Below are 17,473 nucleotides of genomic sequence, written 5' to 3'. Positions count from 1 at the left end.
TTATGGAGTAAACATATGCTGTGTACACAATAACATAAACTATATAGTATTGAATTAAAATCACATTTCTTACAAATATATATAAATTTCTGAGGAATAGAACTAATTCCATGTGCAGCATCTATCTCCTGACAAGTATGAGAGTTTCCTGATGAAATGACCTGCTCGTCACTTCCATGGATATATGTCTATAACTTTGTTGGATTGAAGGCTCTTCATCTTCACCCGACTGGAGGTAAATGTACATAAGTAATTCAGGAAAGTCTTAACGAAATTTACTCATGTATAATGTTCCAGAAAATTTGCCACATCAAAGAAATGTTATAAAATACATAAATATTGTCTTTATCAGTGGCTTATTGACAAAATAGATCTTCACTATGGATTCCTAAGTCTTATATTAAAAAATTAATGTGAAGTATCTTTGTAAATTTTCTTTACACAAAGGTTCATCGCAGCCATTAAAAAAAAAAAAAAAATCGGCCAGGGGCAGTGGCCCACGCCTATAATCCCAGCACTTTGGGAGGCGTGGATCACCTAAGGTCAGGAGTTCGAGACCAGCCTGGCCAATATGGTGAAATCCCGTCTCTAGTAAAAATACAAAAATTAGCCGATCGTGGTGGTGCATGCCTGTGGTCCCAGCTACTCGAGAGGCTGAGGCAGGAGAATTGCTTGAACCTGGGAGGTAGGAGTTACAGTGAGCCAAGATCATACCACTGCTCTCCAGCCTGGGCGACAGAGCAAGACTCCGTCTCAAAAAAAAAAAAGAATAAAATCATGTCCTTTGATGCAACATGGATGCAGCTGGAGGCTGTTATCCTAAACAAATTAACACAGGAACAGAAAACAAAATACCACATATTCTCACTTAGAAATGGGAGTTAAACAGCCGGGTACAGTGGCTCACGCCTGTGATCCCAACACTTTGGGAGGCCAAAGCAGGCGGATCATGAGGTCAGGAGTTCAAGACCAGCCTGGCCAACATGGTGAAACCCCGTCTCTACTAAAAATACAAAACTTAGCTGGGCATGGTGGCGGGCATCTGTAATCCCAGCTACTCGGGAGGCTGAGGCAGCAGAATCATTTGAACCCAGGAGGCGGAGTTTGCAATAAGCCGAGATCATGCCATTGCACTCCAGCCTGGGCGACAGAGCAAGACTCCATCTCAAAAAAATAATAATAATATTAAATGGGAGTTAAACATTGAGTAAACGTGGACATAAAGATGGGAACAATACATACTGGAGACTAGTAGATGGGGGAGGGAGGGAGGTGAAAGTTTGAAAAACTACCTGTTGGGTACTATGCTCACTACCTGGGTGATGGAATCAATCATACTTTAAACCTCAGCATCACACAAAATACCCAAGGAAAAACCTGCATGTGTACTCCCTGAATCTAAAATAAAAGTTGATTTTAAAAAGAGCTTTCATAAGTTGAATAGGTGGTGGGTTTGTTTTGGTAAAGTCAGTTAATAAAATTTTTCTTTCCATTTTGTATTCTCTTGGATCCTTGAGTTGCTTGAAGTTTATGTGTAATAGACAAGTAGATTTAATTCTTTTTTTTTAATTTTTAGAGATAGCATCTTATTCTGTTATCCACTGGAGTGCAGTGGTGTAATCATAGCTCACAGCAGCCTTGAGCACCTGGGCTCATGATATCCTCCTGCCTCAGTCTCCCAAGTAGTTAAGACTACTGGTGCATGGTACCAAACTCAGCTAAATTTTTTTTTTTTTTTTTTTTTTTTTTTTTTTTTTTTTTTTTTTTTTTTTTTTTAGAAATGGGGTCTTGCTATCTTGCTCAGGCTGGTCTTGAACTCCTGGCCTCGAGCCATCTTCCCGCCTCAATCTCCCAAAGTGTTGTGATTGCAGGCATGAGTCATGGTGCCTGGCAACAAGTTTAATTCTTATATGGTTTTAAAATCAATGCTTATCTAAAGAGCCTTTGAAACATGACATTTTGGTATTTGTTGTGACTTTACTACTGGCCTTTGTGGCAGGTACTGGGTATCTGCCCCTACCCCACCCCCGAACTCTGTTAGAGTATCTCGTTCACATGTCAGACGGTGACTTTTGGCCCTTGGAGGAAGCAGAAACCTCTCTCCTCCATTACGTTCTGCCCATCCCCTTCCAGGATCCTCGTGTTTTTCCTGCTTGCCTGTGTGCATGCTTCCCTGAATCCCAGGGTGAGCACATCGGTAGCAGGGTGCAAGCACTCCAGCCTCAGTGTGTGAGCACTCCAGCCTCAGTGTGTGAGCATAAGGGAGGAGACACCCCTCATATTGTCTTATGCCCAATTTCTGCCTCCAAAGAAAGAAGAAGTAAAAACTAAAAGGCAGAAATGAAATCCACAGGCAGACAGCCCGGCGCCACACCCTAGGCCTGGTAGTTAAAGATCTACCCCTGACCTAATCGGTTATGTTATCTGTAGATTACAGACATCGAAGAGAAAAGCACTGTGAAAATCCCTGTCCTGTTATGTTCTGTTCTAATTGTCGGTGCATGCAGCCCCCAGTCACGTACTCCCTGTTTGCTCAATCGATCACGACCCTCTCACGCGGACCCCCTTAGTGTTGTAAGCCGTTTAGAGGGACAGGAATTGCTCACTCAGGGAGTTCGGTTTTTAAGATGTGAGTCTTGCCGATGCCCCTGGCCGAATAAAGCCCTTCCTTCTTTTTTTTTTTTTTTTTTATTTGAGACAGAGTCTTGCTCTGTTGCCCAGACTGGAGTGCAGTGGCGCGATCTCGGCTCACTGCAAGCTCCACCTTCCGGGTTCACGCCATTCTCCTGCCTCAGCCTCCCAAGTAGTTGGGACTACAGGTGCCCGCCACTACGCCTGGCTAATTTTTTGTATTTTTAGTACAGATGGGGTTTCACCGTGTTAGCCAGGATAGTCTCGATCTCCTGACCTCGTGATCTGCCTGCCTCGGCCTCCCAAAGTGCTGGGATTACAGGCGTGAGCCACTGCGCCCGGCCAGCCCTTCCTTCTTTAACTCGATGTCTGAGGGGTTTTGTCTGCAGCTCGTCCTGCTACAAGCACTCCAGCCTCAGTCTGTTGCTGACTGCGCACACAATCACTCCCGGTCAGTTCCCATGAGTGGCCATTCCTGTACTTCAGGAGTAGTGGGACATGCCATGGCAGTGCTAGAGAGGCAGCCTCTCCCTTGGCCGCATGGTCTTCTTGGGACCGTCTCTCTAGTGTCCTCTCCCAGTTTCTGCCCAAGCATTTTGCAGCCCTTCTGGGTCTTTGCCACCTCAGACATTCTGTTGATTCAGATACCTCAGTGGTGAGGAATATGCAATACCCTTAGGGCTGAATCAGGTTGAGGGGGAAGCCTATGAGACGTACTTCTCAAACTTTCACAGGAAATACAGATCTTCAAATTCAGCTTCTGATTCAGCAGATTAAGAGTAGGGCATGAAAGTCTGCATTCCTGGCCGGGTGCAGTGGCTCACGCCTGTAATCCCAGCACTTTGGGAGGCCTAGGCGGCGGATCACGAGGCAAGGAGATCGAGACCATCCTGGCTAACACAGTGGAACCCCATCTCTACTAAAAATACAAAAAATTAGCCGGACATGGTGGTGGGCGTCTGTAATCCCAGCTACTCAGGAGGCTGAAGCAGGAGAATCGCTTGAATCCAGGAGGCAGAGGTTGCAGTGAGCCAAGATCGCGTCATTGCACTCCAGCTTGGGCCACAAGAATGAAACTAGGTCTCAAAAAAAAAAAAAAAAGAGAAAGAAAGAAAGAAAGTCTACATTCCGCACTTGCTTCCAGGTGTCAGCTATATTGTCGATCCTTGGACCACAGCTAGAGTGCCAAGGTAATAACAGATGGGCTTCAATATGTAGGCAGGGGCCAGATCACATGGGATCTTGTCGCCATGTGATAGACAGTTACTGGATTTTGAGCAAAGCAGCAATTTTCATTAGTGTTTGAAGAAGCTTACTCCTTCTCTTGGGTGGGAAAAAAAGATGCTAGAGGGGAGCTGGAAGACCAGTTTGAAAACCACAGTAGTAGTTGCAAGATAGGTCGTGCTGGCCTGGACTTGGCTAGTGTTAGTGGATGTTAACAGAAAGTTGTGTATTTAGAAATCTAGATATGAACCTGAGCAGTGTTTTTGGAGGTGGGTGGGATGGTAGAGAAAGGCCCTATCATTCCCACTATTTAGTGGAGTCTGGACATAAACATAAAGGACCAGTGCTGATAGTGTTCAGTGCAGTAGAGAAGGGTGTGTGGATCTGACAGCATATGATAATGGAGGGGGTTCCCAAACGAGTCTGAGAGGTTAGTGGAGGCTTCCCTGGTGTGGGGACTGGTGCTCGAATTAAAACCCGAAACCTGAGTGGGAGTGAACCAGGCAGAGGTAGCTCCTGTAGAACTTCTGATGATGTGAAAAGAGAGAAGAAAGTGAAAGATGTGTCCTACTGTTCGGAGCCCCTGGGTGCTGCTTCTTACTCAGAGGAACAAGACTCAGGGAGTTGATAGGAGGGGAAGTCAAGGGTTACGTTTCATGTTCAGCCATGATATATTTGAGCCAAACAAGGGAAGATTTTTCAGCAGGCCACTGGACCTGGGAATCTGGAGCTTGCAAGGGAGATCTGGATGGAATATTGAGAATATTTTCATGTGGAGGTTATTTGAAGTCCTGGGTGCAGAACAGGCCACCTGGTTTCAGGGTTAGGAGCGAATTATAACAGAAAATGACTGCTCAGCCAGGTGCAGTGCTCACGCCTGTAATCCCAGCACTTTGGGAGGCCGAGGCAGGCAGATCATGAGGTCAGGAGTTTGAGACTAGCCTGGCCAATATGGTGAAACCCCGTCTCTAATAAAAATACAAAAATTAGCCGGGTGTGGTGGCAGGTGCCTGTAGTCCCAGCTACTTGGGAGGATGAGGCAGGAGAATTGCTTGAACCCAGGAAGTGGAGGTTGCAGTGAGCTGAGATCGTGCCACTGCACTTCAACCTGGGTGACAGAGCAAGACTCCATCTCAAAAATAAAAATAAAAAATAAATTAAAAAATTGAGTGCTCAAGAGGAGTCCAGGTGCTGGCAACCCCCGAGGTTAGCAGGAGGAAGAGCCTGGAAGAGACTGGGCAAGACAGTGAGGCAGGAGGAGTAAGAGGTGGATGTCCTCTCCTGGAAGCCTCCAAAAGAAGGTATTTCAAGATGAGAGAGTGGCCAACTCTGTCACAGGTAACTGAGAGTTTGAATAAGACAAGGAAACAGGGTTGACGTAGATTTTGACAAGTGTTTGGTCACTGGGTGCCTTGATAAGAGCTGTTTCATTAGAGTATTCGTAAGAATAAATTGCATTGAAATGTAATTCGAATAGACTTCCAAGATGTGGCCCAGGGGGCATTGTTGCCTATGGCAACTGTAACCACTGGGATTGTCCATCTGGAAGACCCTTTTTCAATGCTGGTACAAACTAAAATACATACTGGATGGGATTATACTATACATGTTACCATACCACTTACTGTTTCTACTTAGCATCCCATATACATACACATAATTCCCTATTCTCTCCTACCCCCAGGTCCTGATAATCTCTATTCTATTTTCTCTCTGTGTGAATTTGACTATGCTAGGCATCTCATATAAGTGAAAGCATACAATATTTGTATTTCTGTATCTGGCTAATTTCACTTAGCATAATATTTTCAAGATTCATCCGTGTGGTGGCACATATCAGAAATTCTTGTTTAGTGCTTAAATAATTTCCATTGTATAGTTAAAACACACTGTTCTCATCCATTTATATGTTGATAAACATGTGGGTTTCCACAATCACATTTTGACTACTGTGAATAAGGCTGCTATTAGAATACATGTATTAGAATACATGCATCTGTGTGAGTCCCTGCCTTCAATTCTCTTGAATATATACATAGGAATGAAATTGTGTGAGATTTACAAGTAAGTAGTGTTGTGAGAAATAATTGGGTCAGAAATTTTGTAATTGCCAGGGAACAGCCAGTTTTCTTTTCTTTTCTTTTTTTTAAATTTTCTTAACTATTTCCCATCTCTGTAAATGTCCCAGCTGGTGGGAGATTAGTGCAAAGCAAAATATCAAAAGAAAGGGGCTGGTCGGGCATGGTGGCTCACGCCTGTAATCCTAGCACTTTGGGAGGCCGAGGCGGCAGATCACCTGAAGTAGGGGGTTTGAGACCACCTGACCAACATGGAGAAACCCTGTCTCCACTAAAAAATACAAAAAATTAACCGGGCATGGTGCCGCATGCCTGTAATCCCAGCTACTTGGGAGGCTGAGGCAGGAGAATTGCTTGAACCCGGGAGGCAGAGGTTGCAGTGAGCTGAGATCGTGCCATTGCACTCCAGCCCAGGCAATAAGAGTGAAACTCTGTCTCCAAAAAAAAAAAAAGAAAGGGGCTACAGGGAGTATGTTTGATATAATCTGATTTTCATTAACAATGACAATTGTTAACAAGTTACTGTAATTATTAGTCATGAGACTTATATAATCTCTCCAATAATTGTTTGTCTCTCTTTTGTATCTATTGGCCTCCTTCAGATTATGGGACATTTACCTGATAGTAATATCAACCAGAGTTAAAGACAGCCTTTACAAAAAATAAAAAAATAAATTATTTGGGCATGGTGGCACATGTCTGTGGTCTCAGCTACTTTGCAGGCTGAAGTCAGAGGATCACTTGAGCCTGGAAGGTCGAGGCTGCAGTGAGCTGTGATCATGCCACTGCACTCCAGCAGCCTGGGTGACAGAGCAAGACCTCACCTAAAAAAAAAAAAAAAAGGCAGGCTTATAAATTGCAGGGAGGAAGGATAAAGGGGTATATTTGTCTTTCTATTTAGCAGTATTTAAGCCGTATCATTCCTGAAAGACATAGGATGTCTCCTTAATATGGACTGAACAGTGAACAGTAGCCACTTTGGTAGGGAGATGAATAGCCTGTAATAGTGCATGAATTACATGTCCATTGGTAATAGATGATAGGTAATAGGTAACCAGGACAAGCTGTAAATCCTCCAGGTTTTGAGACTGTGTCCACTGCGTGAAAGACACCCAAAGCGTATCTGGTATCCGTGTAAATTGTAGCTGTTTTCTTTTTCTTTTTTCTTATTGAGGTGGAATCTGGCTGTGTGGCTCAAACTGGCCTCAAACTCCTGACCTCAAGAATCCCCTTGCCTCAGCCTCCTGAGTAGCTGAGATTATGGGTGTGGAAGCTTACTGTCTGTGGCAGTTTTCTTGTTTGCCAATGTGCCAATGTGCCCAGTCCTTTGGGCTGATTTTACAGTGAGTGCCCCGAGCGTTTCATGTGGAGCAACCATGGCATGACCCATTATTATGTTTTTCAGAAAATTTCTTTTACAGGATGTATCCTAAAATAGAAGTACATCTAGCTTGTCTAAGGGATGCTCTTGTGGCTTTAAAACCATTTCTATACCTGCATGACTATCATGTGGAATGGAATGGGGTGCTTCATCATCAGGGTGGGTAGTAAAGTAACCAGACTTACTGGCAAATTGTCAGCCATATAGACCAGCAGGGCAGAACTGAGAGTCCCTTAGCTATGGTTTAAATATTTGTGTCCTCTCTAAAATTTATAAGTCAGAACTTAATTCCCATTGCAACACTATTGGGAGGAGGGACCTTTTGGTGTTTAGATCATGAGGACTCTGCCCTCGTGAATAGATTAATGACATTATACAGGGTTTGATGAATGCAATTTGCCCTCTCTTGCCCTCCTGTCTTCCACCCTGTGAGAATGCAGCAATGCTGAATCCAGATGCCAGTGCCTTCTTGGATTTCTAAGCCTTCTGAACTGTGAGAAAGTCAATTTCTATTCTTTGTAAATTACCCAGTCTGTGGTATTCCATGATAGCAGCACAAATGGACTAAGACACTCTTTGTTTATGGCTCATTGATTTTCAACAAATGGTCCAAGATGCTTTCATAGGGAATGGGTTTTCAACAACATGCTGGGAAAATGGGATATTGACCTGCGGAAAGATGAACTGAGAACCCTTTCTCACATTATACATTAAAATTAACTCACATTGCCAGGTGCTGCGGCTCACGCCTGTAATCCCAGCATTTGGGGAAGCCGAAGTGAGCAGATCCCTTGAGGCCAGGAGTTCCAGACCAGCCTGGCCAACATTGCGAAACCCTGTCTCTACTAAAAATAGAAATAAATTAGCCGGGCTTGGTGACGCATGCCTGTAATCCCAGCTACTTTGGAGGTATGAGAATCACTTGAACCCAGGAGGCAGAGGTTGCAGTGAGCCGAGATCGTACCACTGCACTCCAGCCTGGACAACAGAGCAAGACTGTGTCTCAAAATGAATAAATAGTCTTAAAATGAATAAATAGATAAAGTAACTCCTGATAAGAAAGGACTTGGTTTTGTCATTTTCCTATTTGTTTTCAATATGCCTTGTAGCTTTTTTCTTCTCATTTCATGCATTTCTGCATTATTTTGCTTTAATTGCTTTTTGTAGTGAAACATTTAAATTTATTGTTTCCTTTTGTGTATACACTACTGCTCTGTTAATTACCATGGGGACTGCGTTTACCATCCTAAGGCCATAACATTCTAAATTTATGCCAATTTAACATAAATAGCATGCAAATACAATGCTCCATGGCATGCCTGTTCACACCCCTTTCAGTTTGATGTCATAAATTTACATCTTTATACTTTATGTATTCAAAAACGCAAACATATTTTCGGTGCATTCGTTTCTTTCTTTCTTTTTTTTTTTTTTTTTGAGACGGAGTCTTTCTCTGTCTCCAGGCTGCAGTGCAGTGGTGCAATCTCGGCTCACTGCAACCTCCGCCTCCTGAGTTCAAGTGATTCTCCTGCCTCAGCCTCCCAAGTAACTGAGATTACAGGTGCGTGCCACCACGCCCAACTAATTTTCGTATTTCTTTTTTTAATAGAGACGGGATTTCTTCATGTTGGTAAGGATGGACTCGATCTCTTGACCTCGTGATCTGCCTGCCTCAGCCTCCCAAAGTATTGGGATTGCAGGTGTGAGCCACCATGCCCAACCTAGGTTCTTTTTTATTAGTCTCTTAAACTGTGTAAAAAAACAAAATATAGAGTTCAAAAGCCAAGTCTAAAATGCTAGCTTTTAGACTAATAATTTTTAATGGATTTGTGTCTTCAATTATGTAGAAGACAAAAACTGGAGTTCACAATTATTGTACAATAATATTAGCATTTATAATTGTCCATGCATTTGTTTCTACTGAGATCTTTATTTGGGCTTACGCCTTCCAGATATTGTCCAGTGTTCTATTTCAACCTGTAGAAGGCTTTTGCATTTCTCACAGGGCACATTTAATGGCAAAAACAAAAAGAACAAAACTACCTCAATTTTTGTTCATGTGAGCATGCCTTAATTTCCTCCTCACTTTTGAAAGACGATGTTGCCAGATATTGGATTCTTGGCTGTCTTTGTTTCTGAGATGGAGTCTTGCCATGTTACCTAGGCTGGCCTTGAACTCTTGGGTCTTAACTGATCCTCCCACTTCAGACTCCTGAATAGCTGGGACAGCAGGGATGTGCCACCGTGGCCATTTTTTGTTTTAAGGACCTTGAATACATCAGCCCACTACCTCTGGCCTTCAGCGCTTCTGATGAGAAATCTGCTGATGATCTTATGAAAGATCATTTATATGTGATGATTCACTTCTTTCTTGCTGCCTTCAAGGTTCTCCCTTTGTGTTTGGCTTTGACAATTTGAGTATAATATGTCTTCATGTCCTTCTCTTTGCATTCATCCTACCTGGAGTTCATTGAGCTTCTTGGATGACAGCATTCATTCATGGCTTTTATCTAATTTGGAATATTTGCTGCTATTATTTCTCCAAATAGTCTCCCCTGACCTTTCTCTGTCTCTTCTCCTTCTGAAACTCCCACAGTGCATATATTGGCCTGCCTGATGCTGTCTCACACGTCTCACCTGACTGCCACACCTACGTCTAGCTTATTACCAGGTCAGGGCTCTGTAGAGAGTGGCTATCTGGCTATCTTGGTAGAGATTAACTTGGCAGAGGTAGAACCGTAAGGGCATCTGCCAGTATAATCAAGTTTCCTGTGAAGGACATTTGGTTATGGGTTAACACTTAAACATTAGACCCCATGAAAGTCACACTGTAAATATTCTACAACCAAGTGTCCTGGAGCCCCGTCAATGCAGCACTAAAGTTCTTTTTGTTTGTTTTTGTTTTTTGCTTTTTTTGAGACAGAGTCTCGCTCAGTCGCCCAGTCTGGTGTGCAGTGGTGCAATCTCGGTTCACTGCAAGCTCTGCCTCCCGGGTTCACACCATTCTCCTGCCTCAGCCTCCTGAGTAGCTGGGACTACAGGCGCCCACCACCATGCCCGGCTAATTTTTTGTATTTTTTTTTTAGTAGAGACGGGGTTTCACCGTGTTAGCCAGGATGGTATTGATCTCCTGACCTCGTGATCTGCCCGCCTTGGCCTCCCAAAGTGCTGGGATTACAGGCGTGAGCCACTGCGCCCGGCCAGCACTAAAGTTTATAGCCACACTTCTGAGAGAGATCCCGAGGCCAAATTAGAGGAAAACACTCCATGCGCAGCTGCCTGCAACAGGGGTAAGTGTGGGGATGATAGTTTGTATTGTGCTAAGTGATAAAACGACCACAATTAGCCATAGTTTACTGTCTAATCCTTTTTATGGAAGTTGCAAAGCTTCAATAGACTCCACAGTTATAACATTGCTGCATCAGATGATTCTGTCAGTCCAATGGTTGTCTAGATGGGGAGACAGCTTTTTTTTTTTTTTTAAGACAGAGTTTCGCTCTTGTTGCCCAGGCTGGAGTGCAATGGTGCGATCTCAGCTCACTGCAACCTCTGCATCCCGGGTTCAAGCAATTCTCCTGCCTCAGCCTCCCGAGTAGCTGGGATTACAGGCATGCACCACCACACCCGGCTAATTTTGTATTTTTAGTAGAGATGAGGTTTCTCCACGTTAGTCAGGCTGGTCTCGAATTCCTGACCCCAGGTGATCTGCCCACCTCAGCCTCCCAAAGTGCTGGGATTACAGCTGTGAGCCACCACACCCAGCTGAGACAGCTTGGTTTTTTTTTGGTTTTTTTTTTTTAGATGGAGTCTCGCTCTGTCAGCTGGAGTGCAGTTGTGCAATCTCTGCTCACTGCAACCTCCAACTCTCGGGTTCAAGCGATTCTCCTGCCTCAGCCTCCCAAGTAGCTGGGATTACAGGCACAGGCCACCATGCCCTGCTAAATTTTGTATTTTTAGTAGAGACAGAGTTTCACCATGCTAGTCAGGCTGGTCTCAAACTCCTGACCTCATGATCCGCCTGCCTCAGTCTCCCAAAGTGCTGGGATTACAAGCGTGAGCCACTGCGCCCGGCCTGAGAAAGCATTTTTATGCTTGCTACTCTGCCATCTTCCCTGAGTCATCTGCCCTAAGTTTTTACTACCTTAATATATTATTTCAGGTCTCACAGTAAATGTCACCATCTCAGAGAGAATCCTTTGTACCACCTCAGTTACTCCTACATCTTTCCATTTGTAGAGATATTTCCTTGCACTTCTCATATTCAGAGAAATTCAGTTAAGATTCACAGACTTTTTTGCTCTCTCTCTCTCTCTTTCTCTTTCTTTCTTTTTCTGGTAGAGACATGGTCTCACTAGGTTGCCCAGGCTCCAGGCTGGTCTCAAACTCCTTGGCTCAAGTGATCCTCCAGCCTCGACCTCCCAAAGTGCTAGGATTACAGAGGTGAGCCACTGTGCCTGGCCTTACTTGCTTTTTTAACCTAGGAAAAGTTAAATCATAAAAATGAAACCAGGTTGGCCACAGTGGCTCACACCTGTAATCCTAACACTTTGAGAGGCCGAGGCAGGAGGACCACTTGAGCCCAGAGTTCGAGACCACATGGGCAACATAGTGAGAGCCCCACCTCTACAAATAACTTTTTAAAAAATAAGCCAGGCATGGTGGTACACACCCGTGGTCCCAGCTAACTGGAGGCAGGAGCATCACTGGAGCCCAGGAGGTTGAGGCTGCAATGAGCTGTGATCGTGACACTGCACTCCTGCCTGGGCAATAGAGTGAGACCCTGTCTCAAAGAAAAAAAAAAGAAAGAAAATAAAACAAAATTGAATGGTGTTGCCTTTACTTCTATCATCTATATTGTGCTATGTAAAACTCCAAAATTCTGTTTTTAGCCATTTTCCAGGAGTGAAAAATAAGAAGCTCCCTCTTGTGGTAAGGATGGCTTTAACATCCTCTCTGGGCTGTGGATTTCTCCAGGTTGTGCTGAGACCTCCAGAATTTACAGCAGGTGATAGTCAGCTTAGAATATTCTGTCTGTGCCCTCAATGAACAGGTGGCGACACGGGTTAGGAAGAACAGAAGCAAATAACGTGAATGTGGTTATCATGCAAGATGTCACAGTCGATCCTGGAAGATAGTTTCAAATGAATAATTGAAATTGAGGGAAATGAGAGAGCCACAGGTGGATTCAACCTGGGCCAGCTGGACTGCTGAAAAGGAAGAGGTATTTATACAATGCTTAGAATTTAGCTGCACAAATGATTGGATGGGTCAGTGGTGATGGAGTGGGGTTGAGAATTTCAAATGGGTAAACTGAACATGTCCATTACCAGGTACAGAGCACATGATGACAACCATGAACTGTGAAGGTCAGGGAGCTGCTGAAACAGAGGAAAAAGGGGAGAGTTCACTTTTGATTAGTGTGTGCGTGTGTGTGTTTTTGTTTTTTTTGTTTTGTGACAGAGCCTCGCTCTTTCACCCAGGCTGGAGTGCAGTGGCTCAATCTCGGCTCACTACAACCTCCACCTCCCCAGGTTCAAGTGATTCTCGTGCCTTAGCCTCCCAAGCAGCTGGGATTACAGGCATGCACAACCACACCCTGCTAATTTTTGTATTCTTAGTACAGATGGGGTTTCACCATGTTGACCAGGCTGGTCTTGAACTCCTGACCTCAAGTGATCTGCCCACCTTGGCCGACCAAAGTGCTGGGATTACAGGCGTGAGCCACCATGCCCAGCCTGATTAGTTGTTTCATATAACTGTTAAGATGAAAATAACAGTTTGTTAGCACGTTTGTTTTCTCAAAGGAATAATTACATCCAGGTTTTTAATTTTTTTATTTTTATTTTTTGAGACAGAGTCTCGCTCTGTCACCCAGGCTGGAGTGTAGTGGCACAATCTTGGCTCACTGCAACCTCTGCCTCCCGGTTCAAGCAATCCTCATGCCCTCAGCCTCCCTAGTAGCTGGGACTACAGATGTGGGCCACCATGCCCGGCTAATTTTTGTATTTTTAGTAGAAATAAGGTTTCACTATGTTGGCCAGGCTGGTCTTGAACTCCTAGCCTCAAGTGATCTGCCCACCTCAGCCTCCCAAAGTGCTGGCATGACAGGCGTGAACCACCACAGCCAGCCATTTTCGGAGTTGTTTTTTTTTTTTTGAGACGGAGTCTCGCTCTGTCGCCCAGGCTGGAGTGCAGTGGCACGATCTCAGCTCACTGCAAGCTGCGCCTCCCAGGTTCACACCATTCTCCTGCCTCAGCCTCACGAGTAGCTGGGACTACAGGCGCCTGCCACCACGCCCGGCTAATTTTTTGTATTTTTAGTAGAGACAGGGTTTCACTGTGTTAGCCAGGATGGTCTTGATCTCCTGACCTCGTGATCCGCCTGCCTCAGCCTGCCAAAGTGCTGGAATTACAGGCATGAGCCACCGTGCCCGGCCTCCAGGTTTTTGTTTTTTTTTTTAACTCATATAAAATATCTTAGAATTTTCTTCCTCTACTTTATATATAAACATAGGAGAAAACCCAGGAGGCTGCTGGCTTCTTATTCAAACAGTGGGATTGAGGGTCTTTGTCTCATTTAACTTCAGTGTTGGTGAAAGGCAGGTCAATAACCTTGTAGGCGCCATGAGGAAAGTTCTCCTTTACCCTCTCATGTTGCACTGAAAAATCAGCTCGCAAAAGACTGATTAATTGGAGAAAAGGCATACACATTTTATTTAATGTATATACACAGGAGCCTTCAGAATGAAGACTCAGAGATACAGGGAAAGTTGTACATTTTTGTGCTTGGGTTTAACAATGTGTGAACAGCTATGTAGAAATCTGATTGAACAAAAAAAGGTATGATTGAATGCTAACAGACTGAGTGAGGAAACCCAGAAGGCATCTGTCTAGATTTTTCTTGGTCTCTCTGAGTAGTATTCCTTCCTTCTAGGTATGAGACAGAATCTTTTTTTTTTTTTTTTTGAGACGGAGTCTTGCTCTGTCAGCAGGCTGGAGTGCAGTGGCGCAATCTCGGCTCACTGCAACCTCCGCTTCCTGGGTTCAAGCCATTCCCCTGCCTTAGCCTCCCGAGTAGCTGGGACTACAGGCGCGCGCCACCATGCCCGGCTAATTTTTTGTATTTTAGTAGAGACGGGGTTTCACCATGTTAGCCAGGATGGTCTTGATCTCCTGACCTTGTGATCCACCTGTCTCGGCCTCCCAAAGTGCTGGGATTACAGGTGTGAGCCACCTCACCCGGCCAGAATCCTCTCTAAATGACAGTCTTATGACCTACAGTCAAATAAGGTAGGTCAGATAAATTCTTTGTGACCAGTTTTTCCAAAGGAAGGCACAGGGAAAGTTATCTGTTTGTATTTTATGGCTGCCCTTGGGGAATAGGGGTTCTGGATTCTATGACCTGCCTTGGGGAAGAGGGATTCTAGCTTCTATGGCTACCCTTGGTGGAGAATGGGACTGAGAGACAGGAGGGCAAGAGAAGGTCAGAGAAAAACTTTTGCTTCCGAGGCCTGTTTTGAGGAGCATTGTTTTCTGAGCCCTAAAAACCTGGAGTGGGCAGCAGAGCCTGAGGCCAGTGACTTTAAGCTGACACCAGTCTTGAGCCTACAAAGGGAGGAGAATGGAGCTGGGCAGCCTGCCTACCCTTGCGGATGGCCTCCAGCTGCTCAGAACAGCTAAGGACTGTGGATTCTGAGAAGCTGCAGTGCCCTGGAAAGCGGGAAACCCACATGTAGATGCAGCTAGGGAGTTGCGTCCTTTTTGAGACTGTAACTCTGGGAACTTTGGGGCCATTTCCTAGATAGCTGCACATTGCGTAAATAGCTTTCCTTTTCAAGCAGTCTAACTGGCCCCAGGTGAACCCACCTGTGGCTCTCTAAATCCTTTGAAGTAAATTACTTTTTAGAAACCATTGCCAGGCACAGTGGCTCACACCTGTATTCCCAGCACTGTGGGAGGCTGAGGGGGGAGGGTTGCTTGAGCCCAGGGGTTCAAGACCAGCCTGGGCAATATGGTGAGACCCCCACCCCCGTCTACCTCAAAAATTTTTAAAAATTAGCCAAGCATGGTGGTGCGTGCCTGTAGTTCCAGCTACTTGGGAGGCTGAGGTGGGAGGATGGCTTGAACCCAGGAGCTTGAGGCTGCAGTAAGCTGGGATCACACCACTCACTGCCCTCCAGCCTTGGTGACACAGAGACCCTGTCTCCAAAACAAAACAAAACAACAACAAAAATCCTCCAGGATAGACTGTGGTATCATGGGTAAGTTCCATGTCCATTTTATTTGATTTTGTCCTCTCTAACCTGTTATACTACCTGTTCATTGAGGGCATAGACAGAATATTTTAATCTGACCATCTTCTTTTGTAAATACTGAAGATCTCAGTACATTCAAGTGCTTTGCCTGGGGCATGCACAGAGTCACAGGAGGCAGGCTGTAATTTGTATGTAGGAGGACAATCTGTGAAGGTCAGATTTAAAGAAAGACTCATTAGATTGCCTTCTGGAAAAGGAGTTATGAATTTGACAGTTTATATAGGTCAATGCATTAAACTGATTTTTAGATGAGAGTTTCCTGCTGGCGAAAAGGAAGGTCTTGGCCGGCACGATGGCTCACACCTGTCATCCCAACATTCTGAGAGGCTGAGGTGGGTGGATCACCTGATGTCAGGAATTCAAGACTAGCCTGGCCAACATGGCGAAACCCCGTCTCTACTAAAAATATAAAACTTAGTGGGCCTGGCGCAGTGGCTCACACCTGTAATCTCAGCACTTTGGGAGGCCGAGGTGGGCGGATTGCCTGAGCTCAGGAGTTTGCGACCAGCCTGGGCAACACGGTGAAATCCCGTCTCTACTAAAATACAAAAAATCAACCGGGCATGGCGGCGTGCGCCTGTAGTCCCAGCTACTCGGGAGGCTGAGGCAGGAGAATTGCTTGAGCTCGGGAGGCGGAGGTTGCAGTGAGTCGAGATCGCGCCACTGCACTGCAGCCTGGGCGACAGAGCCAGACTCCGTCTCAAAAAAAAAAAAAAAAAAAAAAAAAAAAAAATTAGTTGGGCGTGGTAGCACATGCCTGTAGTCCCAGCTACTCGGGTGGCTAAGGTGGGAGGATCGCTTGAACCCGGGAGGCGGAGGTTGCGTGAGCCAAGATCACGCCACTGCACTCCAGCCTGGGCGACAGAGACTCCGTCTCAAAAAATAAAATAAAATAAAATGAAGGTCTTGAAGGAAGGAGCATTTCCACACCCCGGAGAAGGGGCAGGAGGCCACGTTGAGTTCCCAGAGTTAAACCCTTAAGTGCCCCTGCCTCATCACTAGGATATGATGCACTCTGGGGCTCCGTTTCAGCAGTCAGAGTTTGACTCACAAGGTTGGGAACGTGTATCATCTTCCGACTGTGGGTTTGTGAACTGTAGGTGCAGCAGGCTACTTATCTCGACTAGTTCAAGTGTTTGCTTTTCTTCTCTTTCCATTTCCTTAAAAAATATTGCTGCTATGTGGTTCCACTTTTTTCCATACATTTAATGATTTTATTCCGTTGTTGGCATGTTTTTGCTTCCTTGGCTGAAAATGAGTAGATTGAGAGAGAAGGTGGGAGAAAGGCTTGGCCATGCAGCCAACAGACTCATCCAAAATTCCTGATCCCTGGAACACATCGGGCCCTGATTCTTTTTTCTTTCCTTTTTTTTTTTTTTTTTGAGACAGTGTCTCGCTCTGTCGCCCAGGCTGGAGTGCAGTGGCACGATCTTGACTCGCTGCAGCCTTGACCTCCCAGGCTCAAGTGATCCTCCCACCTCAGCCTCCCGAGTAGCTAGGACCACAGGTACAGGCCACCATTCCCGGCTAATTTTTGTATTTTGTAGAGACAGGCTTTCACTATGTTGTCCAGGATGGTCTCGAACTCCTGGGCTCAAGCAATGCCCTGGCCTCGGCCTTCCAAAGTGTTGAGATTACGGCTGTGAGCTATCACGCCCAGCCTAAGCCCTTGTTCTTGTTGCAGTGTGACCCGTATGGCCTCGGCTCTCCTCCTCCTACTCCGAGGCCAGGGAATGGTTCCACTGGACAATGTGTCTGGGTTTCCCTGCACACACTTGGGACCCCCAGTCTAGGAGGAAAAAGCAGGAAGGTCCCACTGAGTACAGACGGGGGATTCTGCTTAA

This window comes from Pongo abelii, chromosome 20 (genome assembly GCF_028885655.2).
Source record: "Pongo abelii isolate AG06213 chromosome 20, NHGRI_mPonAbe1-v2.0_pri, whole genome shotgun sequence".
NCBI classification, from domain to species: domain Eukaryota; kingdom Metazoa; phylum Chordata; class Mammalia; order Primates; family Hominidae; genus Pongo; species Pongo abelii.
The sequence above is the reverse complement of the archived record's forward strand: the minus strand, read 5'-3'. Positions refer to the sequence as shown.